This window comes from Pan paniscus, chromosome 5 (assembly GCF_029289425.2).
Source record: "Pan paniscus chromosome 5, NHGRI_mPanPan1-v2.0_pri, whole genome shotgun sequence".
In the NCBI taxonomy this organism is placed as follows: Eukaryota; Metazoa; Chordata; class Mammalia; order Primates; family Hominidae; genus Pan; species Pan paniscus.
The window spans coordinates 138,606,200-138,624,891 of NC_073254.2; the positions used below are offsets into that span (position 1 = coordinate 138,606,200).

Below are 18,692 nucleotides of genomic sequence, written 5' to 3' on the forward strand. Positions count from 1 at the left end.
TATTTAAACCCCAGAGAATTCTGTAACCAGATTCTTGAGCTGCTTGCTTGAGCCCACTCCCACCCTGTTGAGTGTGCTTTCATTTTCAATAAATCTATGCTTTTATTGCTTCATTCTTTCCTTGCTTTGTGTATTTTGTCCAATTCTTTGTTCAAAGCACCAAGAACCTGGACACCCTCCACCGGTAACAGAGCTATAATGACATTATACATCATGTTTAAGAATTTATGATTCAAATATTTAATTTTCAGCAATAACATAAATTAACGAGAATTTAGAGATAAGGAACAAAGTTACTTGATTTACAAAAGAATGTAAATCAAATTGTTTTGAATACTGCCTTGAAATTACGATTTCACAAGCAAAAAAGTTCTTTGTATAACCTCTGACCTGCTACCATCTATAAATAAAGAACTAAAGTACAAAGAGGTTAAATTACTTGACCAAGAACAGAGCTCAAAATAAAATCCTAGTATCCTGTTTCTCAATCTAGTGTTACCTATATTATCCTACACTACATCTCTCAGGGCTTTTCTCCCTTTGGATTCTGCCTTCCAAATACAGACATCTAGCACCAATGGTTAAAGAACAGGGCTTGGGGCTAAACAAACAGACTAAGAGAATCTCCTCTCCACCACTTGAAAAGCAATATAACCCTGAATACATTAACATCCTCTAGGTCTTTTTTTTTTTTTGATCAGTAAAAAGGAGATAATTGTATTTTACCTCAAAAGGACTCCATAATAAAAGAATTTTAAAATAAGTTATATATAATGTGTAACATATTGAAAAATTTTATGAGAGATATTTTCTGTTAATTTTAAGGCTAATTGACCAAATAATTCACTGTCATATCTGGAAGTGATGTTATTTGAATATCCATTATCAGAGTCCTGAAAGTTTCAAAGTTGCAAAAACATAGTATTATTCACCAATGAATTGACTGTTAATAAAAAGCAGAACAGGCTAGAAAATGGTTGAAATATCACCTACCTTATATATAAAATGGGTTTATAATTGTACCGCATAAAATTTTTTAATTAAATGAAAAATTTATGCAAACCTCTTATCATGATCATGATGCCCTGTAAATAAATAGTAAATGCTCAATAAATGTTGGTATCATTATTACCAAAAGGTTAAAAAGGAGTTCTCTATTTGCTTAAAAATAGTACCAAGGGTATACGTGGATGAGCAGAAGTAATGGCTGAAATAAGATTGTCATGTATTATAATTGCATAAATTTGGTGTGTACAAATATAGGTTACCACTTTTGCCTTCTTTCTACTTTGGTGTATGTTTGAAATTTTATGGAAAAAAAAGAAAAAGATAGTGAGAACAAGAAGATATTTTACATTAAGATGACTTGTTTTAAAGAAACCATTCAGCAAAGAAAACTAATGAACAAATGAAACCTAATCATTGTAATAAAATACATAAGCAAGGAAAAGAGACAGAGCCCCTGGGAAGTTTTCATATTGTCCTTCAAAATTAGTAGTTGCCTACAGCTGGGAAAATAGAGGGTTTGAAGGATAATGGCTAAAGGGGATATAATTTCTTTTTGGTGTAATAAAAATTTTCTAAAATTGACAGTGGTAATAGATGTATGACTCTGTGAATATACTAAAAGTCATTGAATTGTACACTTCAAACGGGTGTATGGTATAAGTCCATTACTGTACTGCTATAAATACCTGAAAAAGAATTAAAAAAAAATAAAGAAAAGAAATATCGAGCCTGAGGTTTTTATAAAAGAAAGAGGTTTGACTGGAAGGCAAAGCAGGAGTAGGTGTCTTACATGGCAGGAGGAAGAGAGAGAGGCGAGAGGTGCTACACACTTTTAAACAACCTGATCTTGTGAGAAGTCTATCACGAGAACCGCACTAGGGGGATGATGCTAAACCATTCACGAGAAACTGCCTCCATGATGCAATCACCTCCCACCAGGCCCTACCAACATTGGGGAATACAATTTGACATGAGATTGGTGGGGGGAGGGGCGGCGCATCGCAATAATGCTGTTTAAAAAAAAAAAAAAAAAGTATGGTCTTGATTTCCCAAATATCTCTGAAATCATCTAGTTGTCTTTTTCCTGTCTCTTTTTATGAACAAGTCACCACCAGCTTCTACTTCAACAGCAAGTGGTCTCCTAGCTTCCAGTTTTGTTTTCTGGGATGTGATCCATCCTCAACACATCATCCACAATGTTCTTTTACTTCCCAGCCTTTGACCAAGCTACTCTCTCAGCCTAGACTACTCTCCTCCCAAACCGCTTTTACCTTGCTGGTTCCTACTCACCTTTTTGGGCCTCAACCTAAACAACATTTCTGCCAGGAGTCTTTTCCCTATCCCCTGGACTTCTGTATGTCCCTCTGTTGTCTATCCCTACCACCCTGTGTACTTCGCCTATCGTAACGCTCCTAACTATTTACTGTCTTCTCCTCTAGACTTCATATATACAGTGATTAGGGGAAATGTCTAATTCACACCCCCAGCACAGTGCTTAACATGCAACAGACATTCAATTAATATTGGCTACACAAATAAATAATCCAACAAGTCCTTATCTTTATAAGGCTTTTGTTTTTACACAAAATGAAGATAGTGTACCAAATGATAACTTGTTTCTTCCTTTCTGATATATATCCACAGGACGACCTCAAAATTTATAGTATTCAAGAGCCCTACGATTTCTCAGTAAAAACAACCAACTAATGAAGATATGATTAAATTGAAGCTCATTTTTATCAGCCCCTATTTAAAATAAAATAGGTTAATTAGATAAGAAAATTATCTCTAATACAAATTAGCTGTTGGGAATAATCAAAAGAAAAAACTTAACACTATCTGTACCTTTTTAAAATAAAATACATAAGTACACTTAAAAATCAGCCCAAAACAGACATTAAAAACTATATTTAAGAACTCGCCGGGCACGGTGGCTCACGCCTGTAATCCCAGCACTTTGGGAGGCCGAGGCTGGTGGATCACGAGGTCAGGAGATCGAGAACCCCATCTCTACTAAAAATACGAAAAATTAGCCGGGTGTGGTGGCAGGCGCCTGTAGTCCCAGCTACTCGGTAGGCTGAGGCAGGAGAATGGCGTGAACCCGGGAGGCGGAGCTTGCAGTGAGCCGAGATCCCGCCACTACACTCCAGCCAGGGCGACACAGTGAGATTGTCTCAAAAAAAAAAAACCTCAAATTTTTGAAAAAGATAAATGAATTGCCTGAGAGCCTGCCTATCAGGAGCCACATGATACAGGAGAGAAAGACTGTCCTGAGGAAGGTTACGAGCCAAGCCTAAGCAAAAAGTAAGTTTCTTTTTTTTGCCTCAAGGTCCTATACTCCCAGTTTCCTCTTACAATCCCTCTGTCACTCAACTCTGGTCCCACAGCAAGATTATGCTATGTACAACAAGTGCTGCATACTTCAAAAACAACTTCCTCAAACTAATATCTGTGGCAACAGTAGCTATTTAATGGCCTCCAGGTCTCAGCAAAGAAATCCTAGGAAAACACTGGGGATCAGCTATGTACCTTATGTTACAATTTGGTAGCCTGGTAGACACATCTATCCTCATTGTCGTAGATCTATTTCCTTCCAACCTGGAATTTGAAACTCCATGAACAAATTACAACAGCTAAAAAGTGGTGCTGCTAATGTTAGTGTCTCAATTTAGCATTATTTGAAATCTCAAAATACCCTGGCTAAACGAAAATTCCTCAATGGTAAGTCTAGAATAATTTTCTGTACTAGAATCCCTTCACTGCTGAGATTCTGATGTAATCCTCTCCTCCATGTTTATCTCCCTGCAATTCTGCCATTCTTGGAACACAGTAAGTATTCAATAAATATATATAAGTGAATAAATGAATGAACCTTCTAAAAGCTCCAGGTTAAAAAGGAAGAGGCAACCACCACCTCAAATATCTCCTAAAAGTCACTAACAGTGTCGTACATATAATGCATGAAGTATAATAAGTGTGTAAATTATAAGGTATATTTGTCAACTCCCATGTAGCATGTAAATTGTGTCATTATTTAATATGTACACTGAGGTTTTTACAATAATCAGTCTTTTAAGAATTTAAGTGCATTCACACATTTCACCTAAAAATTATCACAACAAACCAAATTAATGCAGCACTTCATGCCACAGTCTCACCAATCAAGAAGAAATGCTTACTCCAAGCCAAATAGTAATAGTAATAAAGTTGAAGGCAGCTAACTAAAATATGTTGTAGATACAATCTAAAAGTAAAATTATATTTGATAATACACAAATTTCATGTACATTATTTAGAAATTAATATAATTATGTGACATGGTAATTCTCAGCTGGGTGTTGTAATAAAAGGAGATAAACACATTTTAGGTTATTCTAAAATGTTTGGAATTTAGCTAGCATAGATTTGTTTAATTTTATAAATGAGAAAAAATGAATATCTTATAGACCTGTGGTTAATGGATGACCCCAAAAAATTATATAATCAAAGACCAAAGGATAAAAAACATATCCGCTTGACACGGATATGACATAATCTGATATATAGCATGTTTTAAAGTTGCTATTATATTATAAATATCAACCTATTCCTTATGTTCTGATGCAGGTTATTCCCAATATTCAGTAATCTTCCACAGTGGTTATTTTCCTGAGTGCTTTACAATAAACAGATAAGCCATGAGGCAAACCCAACAATGAAAAACAGTGTTTATAAACTACAAGACTCAGGACTTGGTAAGCACACTTACCAAAGAACAGATAAGGTAAAGAACAAATAGATCCCATAAATTAAAAATCATGAAAACTTCAGAAAGACATGAATTAAGGAAGGAAAGCACACACTAATTGGAACCAAGCATTACATCAACACACATAGCAGGCTTTCCTTCTAAATAGTCTTTATTATGCCTGCTAAAACTACTTATATTCAGGTAATATCTTAATACAACTGATTTTTAAAAAAAAAAACAAGAGTACCTTTCCAGGCAATAATAAATGCAACCAGTATCATTCATTACCAGCACCAATCACTCAAACCACAATTCTAATTCATTTTCCACAGAAGTCTCGATTTCCTGTTATTTATTGTAAGTCTTCCAGCAGTCTTACTATTCCTTCTTATTTTTATCCACCATTCCTTATGCCTCTTTCCTAGAACTATTTGCCCTTTGATATGGTTTGGCTGTGTCCCCACCCAAATCTCATCTTGAATTGTAGTTCCCATAATCCCCACATGTCGTGGGAGGGACCCAGTGGGAGGTAATTTCATCATGGGGGCGGCTGCCCCATGCTGTTCTCATGATAGCGAGTGAGTTCTCATGAGATCTGACGGTTTCATAAGGAAATTTTTTACCCCCTTTGCTCGAAACTTCTCTCTCCTGACACCCTGTTAAGAGGTGCTTTCCCCCATGATTCTAAGTTTCCTAAGGCCTCCCCAGCCATGTGGAACTCTGAGTCCATTTAACCTCTTTTCTTTATAAATTACCCAGTCCCAGGCATTTCTTCATAGCAGCATGAGAACAGAGTAATACACCCTTGATCTTGAAACTCTGACACTGCTTTATCTATGTAGAATAGCTTCTAAATAACAGTATCTACTAATCATGCCTTAAACTCAGGATTCTTTTCCATTAGAATATTCTGTATTCTGACTATATAACATACCAGTGCAATCACTCACTGTTTCATACATTAATAAAAAATTGTTGGGGAAAAAGAGTCAAAGTTCGGCTTGGAGGTAATTGCAAGAACTAATGAAAGTAACAAAAATTTTAACATATTTACATCAACCCAATTCAAGGAAAAAGTGAAAATCATACTCTCCCATCTCTGAAAGATTATAGAAACTTATATTTAACATTTGATGAATTACTCAGTGAGAAAAACAAGGATATTTGCTACTGCTAACTAAATTAGTTTTAAATTAATTCAAAGAATAAAAAGAAAAGACAGTTTTCTACATAGCAATAGAAAAGGTGAGTATAAAACAATGCACAACAGGATCAAAGGGTTTCTGGAGACTTATGAAAAAGATAACGACTATAGTCATCTATTCAGTGGTGTTTTTCAGTTCTTCAGCTAGCCATTGTCATGAAAAAGGCAGCATGCCAGTCTGGATACCGTGTGGGGCCTAGTCTGAGAACAGGAGAGAGTTATTTTTTAAGCTCTCCTTAGCCAAACTGAGGAAGGCTAGTTCCTGACTGGACCCAGGTTAATACCATAATACTCTATTGAGGTTGAAGTCAGTGACTATAAAAAGATTATTGAGTTTTGAAGCCAAAGCTTCAAAAAATAAAAGAGTTTGTCTGTGAATCTCAAGTAAATTTTTGAGAAGTCATGACACAGGAACACAGTTTTAAAAAGAGTATCATTTGCTTACAGCAGCTTTACAATAACACTAAGAAAATCTCAGAGCATCTGTTCTTCAACTTCTCAATCCTCATTCCCCACATCATTCTTCCCTCAAAAAGTTAATTTTAATGTTTATTAATGAGACCAAACAGCTAGAACACATTTTTAAAAAGATCTCCACGCACTTCTGATTTATTCTCAACTCAACTTTGTTCAATTACTGTCCAGCACTTTTTTAATGATTTTCTGTTTAACCACATAGTGTGTATAGAGGGTGCTGTGGGTTGAATTATGTCCTCCATAAAAATACATTAAAATTTTAACCCCTAGAAGCTGTGAATGTGACCTTATTTGGAAATAGGGTCTTTGCAGATGTAATCCGAGGTAAAATGAGGTCATGCTGGTTCAGGGTGAGCCCTAAGTCCACTTACTGGTATCCCTATATAGAGAGAGAAAGATATGAAGACAGAAAGCTCAGGGAAGAAGGACATGTGAAGGAGACAAAGACTGGAGTTATGGTGCCACAAGCCAATGAATAATATACTAAGGACTGCCAGTAAGCACCCGAAGCTAGAAAAGGCAAGGAAGAATTCTTCCCTAGACCCTTCAGACGGAGCATGGCCCTGCCAACACCTTCATTTTGAACCTTATAGTCTCCAAAACTGTGAGAAAAAATATTTTTGTTGTTTAAGTCCTCTAGTTTGTGGTAATTTGTTATAGCAGCCCTAGGAAACTAATACAGGGGAGTAGAGGTTAACAGTTCTGAACCTGCTTTATACACATATACTGGGGACTGAGCAAACAAGTAAATGGATGGTAGATGGTGGGAGGCTTCTAACTGTTGGAGAGGGAAGTTATAGATAAGCAAGGGAGAAGGGCTAAAATAAATCCTGCTGTCTGGATTAGAGTCAAAGACATCACAAGGAACTCATGTTTGGCTCAATACTAATACTGACGAATAAACAGATAAATAATTCTAGATATATGTGTAATTATAGGCTAATATACATACCTGCATAACCTAGCCCTGTCCTCTGAAAGGGCCTAAAAGCAATGACAACCCAATAATAACAAGTATGTCCAGCACCCAGATCTTGGTTTCTGAATACCACTCTCCAATAAAAAGAACCAGAGCTCATTGGTGAAATGATTGATTCAAGGGCTAAGGTAGGACTAAGATGAACATGGAGCATTTTGTGGTACCCAAAAGTAAGGAAGTGCTCAAGAAACAAAAGGATGGCAGGGTGGTGTCCATGTCAAAGTGTCACCAGAACAACCCTGAAAGAGTTCTCAATGGCAAAATTTGAACAACAAAATATTATTACTAAGTCATGATCAAAAATATAAAACAAATTCACATAGTCTATACTGGCATAAATAAATGATTGAATAAATAAATAAATGAGAGAGAAGAGGTTACTTTCTTACAGAAGAATTCCAAATCATATATATAAGTATTTAGTCCTCCAGGATGTAGAACTTAGTGCCTCTAACTCCTATTTTCAGTGTGGGCAGGACTCAGTGACTTGCTTCCAAAAAATAGAGTATGATTTTAAAAAATAATAGAAATGGTAAAATACTGTTTTATAGAAGAGAAACCTGGCAAACATATCTTAAACAAGCGACCAAGGTAAATATCACTAATGATGTCGAATTATTATTATGTACCCCTGATATGATATGATGAAAAGAATATTTTCATATCTGTAGTATTCTTGCCAAAAACTTACAACCACAGTCTAATCATGAGAAAAACGTAAGACAAACCTAATTTGAAAGACATCTGTAAAATATTTGACTAGTTCTCCTCAAAACTGTTAAGGTTATGAAAAATAGGAAGAGAATGAGAAACCGTCACAGACCAGAGGAGATTAAGAAAACATTACAATTAAATGTAATGTGGTGTCCTGGATAGGAACCAGGAACAGAAAAGGACATTCATAGAAAAACTGGTAAAATTCTAATAAAGTCTATGGTTAAAAAATAAATGTGTACATATAGGAGTCCACATTGATATAAATAAACAATTAAATAAATGGAAGAGAAGTGGCAAATATGTCTTAAAGAAGAATTCCAAATAATAAATTCACATATTCTCCCTCACAGGAGATGGAGTTAAACCCTCCGTTTTTGACTTGCCTCCAAAGAACAGAATATAGAAAGAAGAAAATTTGTTACTATACAATGCAGAGAACTTGCAAACCTAGTACTGCCTGTCCCTGAGCCTTCTGGGTGTGTGTGTGTGTGTGTGTGTGTGTGTGTATGTGTGTGTTTTGAGATGCAATCTCGCTCTGTCACCCAGGCTGGAATGCCTTCTGGGTGTGTGTGTGTGTGTGTGTGTGTGTGTGTGTGTGTGTGTGTGTGTGTGTGTGTTTGAGATGCAATCTCGCTCTGTCACCCAGGCTGGAATGCCATGGAGCAATCTCAGCTCACTGCAACCTCCGCTTTCCGAGAGAGAGAGAGAGAGAGAGAGAGAGAGAGAGAGAGAGAGAGAGAGAGAGAGTGTGAGTGTGTGTGTGTGTGTGTGTGTGTGTGTGTGTGTGTGTGTGTGTGTGTGTGTTCTGAGATGGAGTCTTGCTCTGTCACCCAGGCTGGAACGCCACGAAGCAATCTCAGCTCACTGCAACCTCCGCCTTCCAGGTTCAAGCAATTCTCCTGTCTCAGCCCCCCTGCTGTAGGTGGGACTCAGGCACTTGCCACCAGGCCCAGCTAATTTTTGTATTTTCAGTAGAGACGGGGTTTCACCATATTGGTCAGGCTGGTCTCCAACTCCTGACCTCAGGTGATCCACCCACCTTGGCCTCCCAAAGTGCTGGGATTACACATGTGAGCTACCACACCCAGCCTTGGGGTTTTTTTAATGATATAAATTACCAGTCAAGCTACCAACCTGGTCCTTAATTTCTCTGGTGCTGGTTGAAAATTCAGCCCCTTGGGGTCTGCTAACAAACTTTCTTACATATTGATCTGACACCATTTCTAGAATTTTGTCATTTTCTCCCTGTCTTCAGAGGGTTGTCTTCTTTTTTTTAAAAAAAAAAAATCTTGAGTTTTAGTGGGATGCCATAAAGGAATAAAATTGAGGCGTGTGTTCAATTTACCATCTTACCCTAGAAATTTGCTTGAATTTCTTTCTAGGTTGGTACATATATAGCCATCTAATTAGTTTTAACTGGATATACCGTGGAATAACCATTTCTCCATTGGTAAGCATATAAAGTTGTTTCCTATTTTTCACTAAACGATGTTGCAGTGAATATTCTTATACATATTATCTTTGTTCATCTGTGTGCCTGTGCTGAGTTAAGAACATATACACTTTATGTAAGTTATTCATGGTTAAGCTATTTAGCCTCTTAGTCTCACTTTCCTCATTTGTGAAATGCAGAGAATAGTGCCTACCTCATATGGTTATTGTGAAGATCAAACGAGTTAACATGTGTAAAGTGCCTAAAACATAGTAACAGCTATATAGGTTGTTAGTTATTGTCAAATTGCCCTCTGTAAAGGCTATCAGTTATTACAGAGCCACATTTCCCACCTTTGCTCAAACCCTGGTTATTACAGTCTACTTTTTGAGAAGGAAGGGCAATTTTATTGGTAAAGACAGCATCAGCACCTCATTGTCTAAATTGTTGTTTCACTGTGACTGAGTTTGATAATCTTCTTTCCAATGTTTATCGATCAATTTCCCTTTTCCCCATGCTTATGTACATCTTTTACTTATAAATTATGAAATATTTGAAATGATATACATGAATATCTGTTTTGGGGTATCATCCTTATTTATTTGAGCTTTTTCTTCCCAAAGTGAAAGCAAGTTTATTAAGAAAGTAAAGGAATAAAACAATGGCTACTCCACAGACAGAGTAGTCCTATGGGCTGCTGGTTGCCCATTTTTATGGTTATTTTTTGATGATATGCTAAACAGGGGGTGGATTATTCATGCCTCCCCCTTTTAGACCATATAGGGTAACTTCCTGACGTTGTCATAGCATTTGTAAACTGTCATGACGCTGGTGGGAGTGTCGCAGTGAGGACAACCAGAGGTAAATCTCGTCGCCATTTTGGTTTTGGTAGGTTTTGGCCAGCTCCTTTACTGCAACATGTTTTATCAGCAAGGTCTTCATGACCTGTAGTTTGTACTGACCTCCTATCTCATCCTGTGATGTAGAGTGCCTTAACCATCTGGGAATGCAGCCCAGTAGGTTTCAGCCTCATTTTACCCAGCTCCTGTTTAAGATGGAGTTGCTCAGGTTCACACGCCTCTGACATTTCCCCCCTCCCTTTTATAAGAGAACCCTTAATCCTAATGATTGCAGAGGGATGAAGATCCATCTTCTTCTGTAACTTCTTCAGGCTGAATAGGGGCAATGATATTCCTGCCTAACTATGAGGGTCTCTTGCACTCAGGGTAGAGAGGAGCTCAGTCAGAAAGCACCAGTATGGTAAGGTCCATTCATAACTCTTTAAGTTTCAACAAAAGGTAAATGTTTAATTTATGAAAATATTCAGTAAGCTTCTCCTATATTCCTACACGAAGAGTGTAACAGCAATATATTCCACAAGAGTACAGCAAAATAAGTAAAGTTATTCCAAGTAAACTAAACTAGAAGGTTTTCCATGAACTGGACAACTGTTGAAACCAAGTTGATATGGGGTTGCTAGCTGATTGCAATGTGCCCAGAATTAGAATACTGATTCAGATTTTTACATTACCCATCCCACTTGTTCTGAGCAACAGTCAGAGATCACCTGGTTGGTTCACAGGAATTAGTTCACAGGGTTAGCCTACATTGCAGAAACAAACTTAAAAACAATTAATGAGACTAGAATTTAACAACAAGTGTACCATAGTTTCTGAAACATAGTATTTCCCTCTCCAGTTTCTCATTTTTACTAAAGACAAATTATGGTAAGACCGATATGCTTTATAAAACTTGGCCTGATTATTTGCATAAAGTGCAGCAAGAATAATTATTTTTGACATAAGCTCTTTTTTAAATTGGCTTTGATGGAACTCTGTTCCATAGATGGAATTTCAGATAAGACTTTTTTTTTTTTTTTTGGAGATATAGTCTCGCACGGTCACCCAGGCTAGAGTGCAATGGCACAATCTCAGCTCACTGCAACCTCCACCTCCCATGTTCAAACGATTCTCCTACCTCAACCTTCTGAGTAGCTGGGATTACAGGCACCAACCACCAAGTCCAACTAATTTTTTGTATTTTTAGTAGAGATGGGGTTTCACCATGTTGGCCAGGCTGGTCTCAAACTCCTGACCTCATGATCCACCCACCTTGGCCTCCCAAAGTGCTGAGATTACAGGTGTGAGCCACCACGCCGGGCCCCAGATAAGACTTTTTAAAAGCCAAGCCCAGCCTTGGGTTTCTACCCTCAAGTAGCTATGAATTGGGTAAATTCCTCTCCTCTTGGGGTCCCAAGATAACTTGGAGCTCCTGGACCTGATAGAAAGTGACACTCTTTACTTACCACAGGTCAGAAATCCTGTTTACAGGGACTGTGTAGGCAAGGAATGAGGCCATTTCCTCAAGGGACTTTAATTGGCTCTGTAAGTCAAGTTTAATTTCTTAAAGGAAAACACACCATTCCAGTCAAAGCCTTGGTAAAATAACCAAATTACCCAATTGTGTCCTGTTACAAAAGAAAACAGATTCTTACTGCACCTATGCAAATAACCATATTGCCATAAGTTAAGAATACTCGCAACTAGTTTCCAAATTCTGGAGAAATCAGGTAGAGAGAAATAAATATGCTCCAAAGTTTGTTCATAGGAGTACACTCAACTGTTAAAAGCTGTAAAAAGCTCAAAAGAAGTTTTCTTGACTCTGAAAAACAAAGGATCAGCAACATTTTAAGCAAAGTTAAAAAGACTAGGCTTCTTCAGTTTAGTCCATGTCGTTATCTTCTGTTGGATAGTTATGAACATTTTAGCTCTGAGAGTTCTGAAAGTTTTTTCCTTTATTCTGATGTCATAATCTCCAAAGCTATCAGAAAACTTGCACTTAAGAATACCTGCTAGAGTTCTATAGTTGATTATAAATCGCCTTCTAAAGAGGACTAAAACAAGACAACAATTGTCTGTGGATAGTAAAAAGTTTTAGGCCAGCCCCTATTAAAGCCACAGTAGATACGGAAATTTGGTTGATTTTGTGGTACACAGAATTTTACATAACAATTATAAATAACATACATTAAGTCGTATTAGAATTATAGGAGTTTCCCATAACTTTGGAACATATTCCAATAACACATTTATGCAAATATAGTACAATGCAAGCAAAACACCATTTTACATTTGATAATGCTTCCTGTATGACTTTTACACCAAATAAGCCAAACTTCACCTTTATATTAATGTTCTATTAATGTTAAACCCAATTCTTAATAAAATTTTACAAATATGTCTATCCAATCTTAATCGGTTTGACCATAAGGTAAGATTCTTATAACCCTTTACATTTTTTTTGTGAAAGAGCAGATTAGTGCTCTAAGAAAAACCTGTTGTGCTTTTATTCCAATGTTTAATTTACGGAAAAACTGAGTAACACCCCTTTAACTTTAGTCAATATGTTCACACACAGAATCTCTCTCAATTTTTTTCACACCATCCACAACTGTTCAAACTTTTAGCTTTATTCTAACTTAAAATAATTATTTAACTCTTTAGGCAAAAAAATCCACATTCCCGTGCCTTCTTATAATCTTTTACCAAAAGTACATTTTATTTTCCTAACACACCTTGCATATAGAACTGTTTCTTCAATAGTCTCAATTACATGTTACGATGTTAACTTTTACGTTTGGTGAAAACCCTGGTTAGTAAGCAATTTTAATTGTGTTACTAGGACACACCAGGCAGAACTGCAGATAAGAACTGACTCTCCAGCATAGCTAGGGGGCATGGCTAACTCCACATGTCCCCAGGCCTTATCTAGAATCTAATGGCTTTACGGTAGGTAAATTGAACAGTTTCCAAAGTCAACCAGTTTGACCTTAAAGCATTTAGCAAATCTGATATCTGACCTTAATTTAGACCAAATGTCTACATTTTCAAGACATTTTATTTTACCAATAATTTTTAAAACTGTCTTTATTTCCAAAAGATTACTAAAGTCACGTGAACAAAAAGGCATTAAAGTTTCCATTTTTCTGAAAAAATATTAAGTGCTTATTTTTCTAAGCCAATCAATTAGAGCTCTTTTATACATAAACATACAACACATATTAATACATAGAAGATTCTGCACGTGTAAGATTTTTCATTGCCAGTTTCTTAAGTGGATTACTGGCTTCAGGGTGGAGCCCTTGGAGGAAAAGCGCCAGGAAAGCATGCGTTTCTGGGGCCAAATAAGCAGCTGAAGGCAAAGACAGATCCCCAAAATTAAGAGTGCCATTTTATGCTGGTTCCTGGATCCCCAAAAGGAGGGAAATACTACAGAAGACTGTACAGTGCTTCTACTCTGCATTTCACTGCAAGGCAACCCAAAGCCAATCAGCCCATTTCGTCATCAGCCCATCCTTCATGGAAGTCTCATCTCCCAGTGGGGGGTGGAGATGTTTCCTTATCTTCCAGGTGGCCAAGAGCATACTTCTCCGATCCAAGTGTGCAAAGAGTCAAGTGCCCCTCCCTAACTACTATTAGCCATCCCTTAAAGTATATTTCCTACCTAGTTATTACACACCAAAGCTCTCTCATAATGCAAAGTAATTTCTGATACCCCCAAAACTCAAAACTGTCAGATAACACAATGCAAAACAGAACACAGCCTTTGATTTTGAGAGGGATCCATGTGCTTTTAATTCCTGGGGTTTCATGAGGAAAACAGAGGGTTTTTTCCCTAAACAGGGTCTGTGGCACTTCCTCTGTTTTTCCCAAGGGGTCTTAGATTACCAGAAGTTATCTTAGGGCCTCTCATGTGTGCATTAAGAGTGGAAAGACAGCTGGGCACCATGGCTCGGGCCTGTAATCCCCGCACTTTGAGAGGCCGAGGCGGGCAGATCACGAGGTCAGGAGATCAAGGCCATCCTGGCTAACACAGTGAAATCCCGTCTCTACTAAAAATACAAAAAAAATTAGCCGGGCATGGTGGCACACACCTGTAGTCCCAGCTACTTGGGAGGCTGAGGCAGGAGAATCGCTTGAACCCGGGAGGCAGAGGTTGCGGTGAGCCAAGATCGCGCCACTGCACTCCAGCCTGGGCAACAGAGCAAGACTCTGTCTCAAAAAAAAAAAAAAAGTGGAAAGCCAAAAAACAAATGGAGAAAAATAATTTAGTCGACTGAAAAGAAAAAACCTTTTTCCATAAAAACAAGTTCCAAGAAGAGAAAAAAATAAAGGCCTGTTAAATATATCTATAGCTTGTCTATCCATTTTTACGTAAGCTGACTTTTAACCATAGTGCTCTTTAAAAAACAAATCCTTTCAGATCTCTTATTACCTGACTTTAGCCTTCCCAAATGACCAATATTTCTAGCTTCTGAACTTTATCAAAGGTGCTGAGAGAAAGGAAAATTTAAGACAGTCCACGGAGGAGAAGAGAATAGACAAGATCACACAGATATTAAACCACAGAAATGACTTACTTCCTAGTGGAGAACTGAACCAGGACTGCCAGTGTGAAAGTGCAAAATGTCAGCTACTGAGCTACATACAGTAAGGGGTAGTCCCCATTTCCTTTCCCAGAACGAGTCTACAGTAGTTAATTTTGAGCTTGCAGAGGCTTTTAACTATTTAATATGACTTTTAGAGCTAACTATGACATGAACCCTAAAATTCCTGTTCCCTGGAAAGGGGAGACCAAAAGTACTGCCACGTGGTTACAAGGTCAAGCTCCCAAGGACGTAAAACAAGGTGGAGACTTCATCCAGTATTTGTGTTTGTTTCAGAGACCTGCAGCCAAATTTGTTACTGACCAGCTTGCTGGTTATTCTTGAAAAGCGGGCTTACAGGTGTTCTAAGCCCGTGTTTTATCCTGAAGTACCCCTCAACACAGAAAAACAAATTCATAGCACAAAATACACCAGCTTAAGACTAGCCTTAGAATTCTTTTTTGCATTAATCAAAACTTTACAGAGGAGATAAACACTGATTTTTTTTTAAACCATTCAGTCAACCATTTGCACAGAGAGAGAGAGAAGCCTGAAATCTGACTGGTAAGAAATTCTTACTCTTTTGACGGCATGCCAGGCTTCTGGGTTCCCTTTCCCTGAGCAGCCCTAGTGATCCAGCTTGTGGCACCATAGCCATGGGGGCCAAGCTGCATCATAAAGGAAAATTTTTTTTTCGTTCTGGCCAGAGCAAAGTCCATGTGATAAAAACAGAGACATTAGCCACTCTGCTAAGCACCCAATATCAAACTGGCAAGGCTTAAATTTGTCCCCAGATGGGCCCCATCATCTTTAATCCAAACTCCGACTTAAGAGTTTCAACACGTGGTCTCTGGGCAAGATGGTCACCCTAAGTAACAGAAAAGATAGGAAAGGAAAAGTAGAGAAGGAAAGTATTGCCTGTGGCAGGGTGGGGAAGGTGAACAGCTTAGGGAGGCCAGAGAAAGACCCACCCATTGCAGCAACACTGAAAAGTTCAGGCGGCTGCTTCTCAGTACCAAAGAGATCTTTTCCAGCCAGTCTCATCAGCTCTCATTTCCCCTTTTAGGGAAGAAAAACCTCCCCATGTCCTACGATCCTGTACATGCCTAATCCTGCCACCCACAGCCATAGCAAAGAGTGCAAGGCAGATTAATCCAAAGAGAATAGCAGTTAACATCCAATAGTGACGAGAGGGGACTCTAATCCTCCTAAGTTGGGCCTCTAACCCAAGGTCAGTCAAGCATCCTTGCCTTTTATTAAGAGGGGCTCCAACCCACTGTGTCTTAGGAGAGACTCTAACTCCCCTAAGTTGGGCCTCTAACCCAATCCCATCCTTTACCCAGGTACCCCACTACTTACCCAAAGTTGTCCAATCAGTGCTGCATCTATTTCCTTTGGGTCGGGGGTCTCAATATTGTCCCTTTTGTGGTTCATGAGAAAGATGTTACTAGACCCCACCACTTACCCAAAGTTAGCCTTTGGGTTGGGGGTTTCTGCAGCATAGTCGCTTCCGTGGTCACCAGAAAGACGTTACTGGACCCCATCACTTACCCAAAGTTAGCCTTTGGGTCAGGGGTTTCTGCAGTATAGTCCCTTCTATGGTCGCCAGAAATATGTTACAGGAACGGGGTCCTGATCCAGACCCCAAGAAAGGGTTCCTGTATCTCGTGCAAGAAAGAAGTCAGGGCGAGTCCACAGTGCAAAATGAAAGCAAGTTTATTAAGAAAGTAAAGGAATAAAAGGATGGCTGCTCCACAGCCTACAGGAGCTCTTTAGGCACTAGAGATACTATTTCCTGGTCAATTATATTACAAATATTTGCTTCCAGTATGTGTCTTTTTTATTTTGCATCTTTTGTCAATGTTCAATTTCTTTAAATTTTTATTAAATGTTTTGTGACTTAAGAACATTTCTGCTGGGCACGGTGGCTCACACCTGTGATCCCAGCACTTTAGGAGGCCGACTCAGGTGGATCACGAGGTCAGGAGATCGAGACCATCCTGGCTAACACGGTGAAACCCCATCTCTACTAAAAATACAAAAAATTAGCCAGGCGTGGTGGCGTGCGCCTGTAGTCCCAGCTACTCGGGAGGCTGAGGCAGGAGAATGGCATGAACCCGGGAGGCAGAGGTTGCAGTGAGCGGAGATCGCACCACTGCACTCCAGCCTGGGCGACAGAGCAAGATTCCATCTCAAAAAAAAAAAAAGAACATTTCTGACCTAAGAATATAAAATTAATCTCTTATCTCCTAGATTTTTATGATTTTTAAAAGAAATCAAAAGCTCTTTATTCCATCTCAAATCTGAGGTAGGGATCTACTACCACATTTTTCAGGCCTAATACTTCCCTGCTGCTTTAAAATGCTGTCTTTATATCATGTATTAAATTTCCATATACGCATGTGTTTTAAAAAAGTACTTAAGTTAATATGCTTGCTACAGAAATGTGTTATACATATAAACATGTATGTATGTATATGGGGGTATTTTTGCCAAATAGTGGAACAGAAATTCTAGGTTTTTGTTTTATTCTCTGATTTGTTTGGCTCATATACCATAAATTGGCAGGGATTTTATTAATTATGTGTGTTCTTTCCAACACAGAAAAAAGGCCCCCATAGAAGCCTTCTTTACTCTTAAATGCCCATGGAGATCAAACCTAATCCTAGGCTTATCTTAATGGCTAAATCTCCTTGGAGAATAAACTAATTCTAGGAGCTTCAGGTGGTGTGAATTAGATTATGTGAATCATTTCAAAATAAAAATTATTTTTTAAAGAAATCCAATATATAGATGTTTTTAGAAAAAGAAAGCAAATCATAAAACATGTATGGGATGATCAGTTTATTTAAAAGCCTGTGTGTATGTGACTAAATGAACAGCAAAAGGTCTGGAAGAACATAGAACACATTAATAACACTGGGGACCTCTTGAAAAGCAAGAATTAAAGAAGGAAACGAAATAAAGGGAGACTTCTTTTTTTGCTCCATATAATTTTTCAAAATAATTGTATGTGGAGTCAAATTTTTCAAATCCATGAATAATATCTGAAATATGAATTTGCTTTTAAAACAATATTCATCTTTATGCTCTTGTAAACGTGTATTTATTACCTTTATAAATCAGAAAAAATAAGAAGAAATACATAATAGTAGTTGACATTAAGGACAAGTTTGACAATCTCTTTTTAAGTTCTTTTTCTCTTCATTTTCTTTTTCACTTACACCTATATGACAACAGGACTTCTGGTTCAAGATCACTGCCTGAGTATACAGACATATATTCCCTCCCTTTCAAGACCCAGTGAAATGACAAAAAGTAAAGCACGGAAACCACACCAATGAACAATATGGGACCATCAAGCAAAAGAGATCAGAACAAAATTCCTGACAATAGAAAACAAAGGGCGTTAAATATTGAAGTAGAATGTACACTACAACCTCAGAAATACCAGGTACAAAACCAGGATTGAAAAAAAAACGTAGGTGGAAACAGAAACCTTAACTGACAGTCTACATATCCATTGTTTCATTCAACAAAATTGAACACCCAGGACATACCAGTTCCTGTCCTATGATACAAACAATAGGCAAACCCAAAATAAAGCAGGGGGCACAAAATTGTGAGGGTGGCAGTAGAAATATCACTTCAGATAAGTCAGGAAACATTTCTAGGGGAAAAAATTGAGAAGAGAGACGCAAAAAAACATAAGGGAGCAAG

The 18,692-nt window shown here is 37.9% G+C and overlaps 1 protein-coding gene across 2 annotated transcripts in view; it reads right to left on the reverse strand.

Moving 5' to 3' along the window:
* CEP85L (centrosomal protein 85 like) overlaps nt 1-18,692 on the reverse strand; it is a 209,570-nt gene that overhangs the window by 146,416 nt on the left and 44,462 nt on the right. The window lies entirely within an intron of this gene.